Raw genomic sequence first — 5,857 nt, forward strand, 5'->3', positions numbered from 1 at the left:
TGCGTTTGTAAGCAAATATATTGCATACTAGTATATTATTTTAGTTATATAAATGAATTTTGTCTGGGGATTAAGGTTGGGTGATGAATAAATTAATGCAGTCTTTTAATTTTGCTCGAATGGTAACATATTAGAACTTTACTAAGTATTTGATACTTAAATATATCTATATTTTTAACTAAATTGTTGAACTTAGTATGGCACCTGAACCAGTTTTGAATTTAGTCAGGTTTTTACTTATGAAAGTGGCTGATTTTTAAGTCAGACTACAATGAAACTTTTCTTAGATTAATCTTATTTTTGTAATGTATTTATAGATGATATAGCAAGGTGGTTATTTCAAGGGAAACCTGAATAAAGTACTTGAATAAGGGCTATTTAATTATGAAACTTAAAAGAAAATGTATATATCTACACACACACACACACACACACACACACACACACACACACACCTTCATAATGGAGGACAATGTTTTGCAGTATATAATCATTCTATTTTTGTAAATTGTGTATCACATTAATTGAAAATGTTGTCTACTAATTAATGCTGTGAAGTGAAGTTGATTGTTTAACTAGAAATTATGAATATCTTAACTGCCTTTATTTACTTCTTGTTCAAAAAGGAAAAAAAAAACTATAGAATACTTTGTAGATGAAACTGTTTAAGATTAATGAAGTCATATTGTGAATGAAAATCAAAATCAATGCTTTGAAGGTAATTATGTTACCAGTAACTTATTTTTGAAATTTATAAAAGTTTCTTTATAAATGATACTTTGTTAGCATAGTAAAATATATTATTATACTATGTGTATGTTTGTTATAACGTCGCCAAAATTAGTGCTCTTTTAAGTGCCTCTCCCAAAAGATCCTGGATGGAAGGAGGAGGAAAAAAATACTAAGCTATTATATGACGCTCTTTGTAAAGATGTCAGTGTATAATTGCGGTACTAATAACAAGGATTTGGTACTATTTCTATTGTAAATTTAGAGTTTGTATATTGTACCTATCAAAATGTGTTTGGGTTTAGATTTTAAGTTCTCTACTGAGCTGTATTTTTCATTGGTTTTTAAGTCCTGTTAAAAGTTTAGAAACTTCATATGTATCATCACAACTTTTGTAAAGTATTTTTAATATTTTATGGTATTCTACTGTAATGGTAGAGTTGCTTGTATTTATGTGTATAATTGCTGAGATACAAAGTGCTGAAACACCATATGGAAGTTATTTCTTTCAAAGGCATATCCAGGAAATCTTATGACTCTTGTGCTGAAGGTAAGTATTATTATATTTACTTAGTACTTAAAAACCAGGTTATCCATTCCTACTAATGAATCTGAAATTACTCATTTAAGGAAGTGACTTTTTACAAGACTTAAAGAAGCAACTTGTCTGTGTATTGACTATTAATCTGAAGATTTAGGTCATTGCAATTTTTTCGCATAATTTACTATGCTAAATATCACTTATAGCTAGTAACCTAAGAATTGTAATTACACTTCTTAAATATTATTGCCGAAAGTTTGGTATTGGCCCCTTCCCACTCTTTTCATTTTTTCTGTGTGATCGTGTCTTCTAGTTTGTCTTCCCATTCTGCCTACATGATTCACAAACCTGTGTTTTCTAAACAAACCTCACTTGTGAGTTCTAGACCAATATATACTTCCAATTGTCTCTTCAACATATACACCTGGATGTTTCACAGGCACTTCAACTTTGCGCATTCAAACTGAATTTATCACTTTTTCCGAAATCTGATTCTTTCATACTCCTTTGCTGGAATTATGTAATAATTATAATCCAGAAATGAGGAATTATTTTCAATTCTGTTGGCAAGGCAGATTTTTAAGTATACCTCCTCACTATTACAGCTGATGTAGTCTCTTAATTTGGGTTTGGATTTTGAATTTGTCCCCAAATAGCCTTCCTGTCTTTGACCTTTCCCCTAAAATCCATCTTCCATGCATTGGTAAAATAATCTTTCAAAGTGATTTGTTTTACATGTCTATCTTCCACATTGGACAGAGCTCCTTTAGAGAGAGATTGTTTCTGTTTTTGTAACCCTAGCACCTGTTAAAATACATATCTGGCAACTAAATAGAGGTATAGTATTGCAGGTTCTCTAGCCCTCCAGTCACTCTAGACTCAGTCTAAAACAGTTGCCACTGGCTATTTAAATTTAAATCAAATGAAATTAAATCTGTTACCTAGTTATACTGGCTCTTTTCAAATGCTCTGTAGCCACATGTAACTGTTGGCTACCATACTGGACAACACATTTTAGAATGTTTGGATTATCACTGAAGTTTCATTGGACAACCACCCCAGACCCTTGCTGAAGTGAACATAGTTTTGTATTAACATCCCTTCAACATTCAAATACTCTCCAAAGTGCTAACCCTGACTGATTGGCCTTCAGCATTTATGTCTCTCTGTCTTGCTTCTGTCATTAACAATTTTGCTGTGTCTACTCTTCAGAGACCTGTATCAACATGTGTCCAATCAGTAATGCCTACCATACAAGGTATTTCAACAGAGGAGATGCTTGTACAGAGGCATTAGAGGTAACACAGAGATCAGAACTGCAATATGCAGCTACTAGTTCTAGGGGTGGGGAAACAGAGGAGAAAAGTTGGGATTACTAGAGCTTTGGAGCTCAAAAAAAGGGGGAGGTGCTTCTCCCTCCCTCCCCCCGCCACGCCCTGCCAACTGACCTTGCTGTAATTCTCAGGGATACAGTCAAGGCGGTTCTGGAAGTTCTGAAGTAGTTAAAGACTGGACTCAACTGCCATTATTAGATCAACACTGATAGAACTAAAAATCAGACAAAGAAGTAGATCTTGTTTTCCTCTTCATCCCTTCCAAAACTTCCCTCTTGTACTTCCTATTGACAGAACCTAATAAGGCATCGGTCAAAAGGGGTCAGTGAAATGTAGTTTGCAGAACCAGCATCTCAGAGCAGAGGATAGAAAGGTAGAATTGGGACTGAGAAACAACAGGTAAAGAACCAGCACTACTGCTCCCTTCAAAGATTCTTTTTTATCCAAAGGTGTTAATCCCTAAAACTCTTTAACTCTATATGTATTTGTAGACAGGCTGGAGACTCAGGAGTTAGTGTACTAGTTCTGCTCATTTCTATGAAAGGAGACTTTAATGCTGCAATTTAATGCTTTATTTTGAAAATTGTCTGTGGAAGGGTTTATGTATTGTAATCATGAATTCATGCCTGTCTATTCATTCACAGATTTATTGAGTGTCTACCACATGCCACATAATCTGTCAGGTAGTACATATATAAAACAAAACAAACTTTGGTAATGAGACAAAAGTAATCTCCCAAATCCATCTATATATCCAGTGTTAGGCACTGTTAACATTTTTGTGTTGATTCTTCTGGACATCTTTTATAAATGTACACATGTACAAAACTATCAAAAAGGTGTCTCATTTTGATAATAAATGTAGACATGTTTCTAAGAAAGTTTGTATAGATCTGCCTCTCCTATAGAGTTATAGAAATAAGTGATTATACAGAAAATGTTCTGTTTTCTGTATTTGTGGACATGCAATGTGAGCTGCTGTATATGTATATTTCATTTTGCACGCTTTGTCTTTTTACTAAGTTTACAATGAATAATTTCTGTCTGGCTCACTGAGTATGCAGATTTAGTTTTGAGCTAAGTTGTCAAACTGCCCTTCACAAAAACTGTTCCTGTTCAGTTTAAACTGACACCAATAGTGACCGAGGCTGCTTTATATTTTTAGTGGCAGCCAAAGATTTATTACTCTCTTTGCATTTAAAAAAATTTTTTTTTTTTTGAGTTAGAGTCTCACTCTGTCGCCCAGACTGGAGTGCCGTGGCCGCTCCCGGCCACCGCAGCCTCGACTTGCTGGGCTCCGGCGATCCTTCCACCTCAGCCTTCCAAGTAGCCGGAATTACAGGCATGTGCTACCACGCCCGGCTGATTTTTTGACTTATTGTAGAGATGAGGTCTCGCTGCCCAGGCGGGTCTCGAACCCGCGGGCTCAGGCAATCCACTCACCTCAGTCTCCCAAAGGCGCAGGATTACAGGCTGAGCCACCAAGCCTGGCCATTTTTTAAATTTTTAATGAGTGTATTTCAGTATGTTAATTGACTGTTTATATTTCTTGTGTAGTTAACTACCTGTTTATATTCTTTACTCTTTTGGCTGTTCCTGTCTGTAAATTTGCAGTAGCTCATAATAGGAATCATTAATTCTTATTATACCATGCACATATTTTTCTTCTGTTATTTTAAGCTTCCTTATTATTGCTTTATGACCATTATTATTTTTATGTAATCAAATCTATTTACCTGTTTTTTTTATTTCTTCCTTTAGTAGACTAATTGGAAAGAATTTTCCCTGGCCAAGGTTATACAAGTATTCACACATGTTGTCTCCTGACATTTTTATGTTTCCTGTTTTTATGTCAGTTTTTAATGCAGTTGACAGTTATATTAATTTAAGTAGAGAAGTAAAAGATTCAACATTTTCTGCCAGTATTATTTAGTAATTCTAATACGACTTATAAAGTAATTCCTCTTCTTCCCCATTGGTCAAAAGTGTAAGCTCCCCTAGATAGTTTTCATATTTGCTATTTATACTTTGTTCAATTTTATTTATCTTTTTATTCAGCCACATCCTAATTTAATCAATGTATATTATTTGAATATTGATTTAAAATATTTGTGTTGTATACAGATATCTAACAGGTCAAGTGTTAACTCCCTAACACATAAGTCTCTTATTATTTTATTTCATAATTTTCTATACTGTTCAGATAAATTTTAGAATTATCTAATCATTCTTTAAAGACTGTTGGCACTTTGTTTAAAATATAGTCTACATAGATAGGATGTCGAAAATACAGAGAAATTGTGGCACCTTTACAATATGAATATTTCTGTCTAGAAAGAATATTGTTTATTCCTGATAGATACATATGTCCCTCAGTGTGACTTTCAAATTATTTTTTATTTTTCTTTAGTCAGTTCTAGGTATCTTAATGTGTTTTATTGTTTTTATGAATGAGTTTTTTTTTTTCTCTCTCCCCTTACAAAGATTTTCTAATTGAATGTTATTGGTATAGAACATCAGCTCTCAAACTTTTTGGTCTGAAGACCTCTTTCACACTCAAGAATTACTAAGACCCTCAAAGATATTTTTGTCTTGGCAGGCTGTCTGTTGATATTTACCATTTGGCAAACTAAAAACTTTCATGTAAAGTATTAATGGAAAAATTGTATTTCTATATAATATTTATGTGAGGATAAATAATATATTTTAAGTGAAAAATAGCTGAATGTTTTGCTGGCCTCTCTTTTGGAGGCTGATGTGCTTAAATTGCAAGACTGAGACTGGTAAGAAAATAAAACACTAAGTATAACTGCCCTTATGCTTACACTTAAAGATTAACATAAAATTAATTTGAAATTTGAACTAGCAAGGACTAAAATATTGATTATCATCAAAATTGGTGCATGTTATTTTTCATAGTAGTTATGTGATTTCTTGGACATTGAGATGATTCCTTAGAAAAGTAAAAACCACCTCATAATAACATTTTAGAACTTCGATATCATTTATTGACCTGGAAATCTCACTCTCTATGACAACTGCTCTTTGGGTTGCACTTCCCTGATACCATAGTTAGAAAATATCTCCAGGAAGATAGCTTACCTGGTATGTTTCATTGCTCTCAAGTATTATATTGCAGCCTTGAGCTATCCATTGTTCAAACACTGAAAACGGTTTCTTCATATATATATATATATATTTTTTTTTTTTTTTTTTTTTTTTTTTTTGAGTTGGAGTCTCACTCTGTCGCCCA

This window comes from Carlito syrichta, unplaced genomic scaffold, assembly GCF_000164805.1.
Source record: "Carlito syrichta isolate Samal-C Ts95f unplaced genomic scaffold, Tarsius_syrichta-2.0.1 Scaffold315817, whole genome shotgun sequence".
Taxonomy (NCBI): domain Eukaryota; kingdom Metazoa; phylum Chordata; class Mammalia; order Primates; family Tarsiidae; genus Carlito; species Carlito syrichta.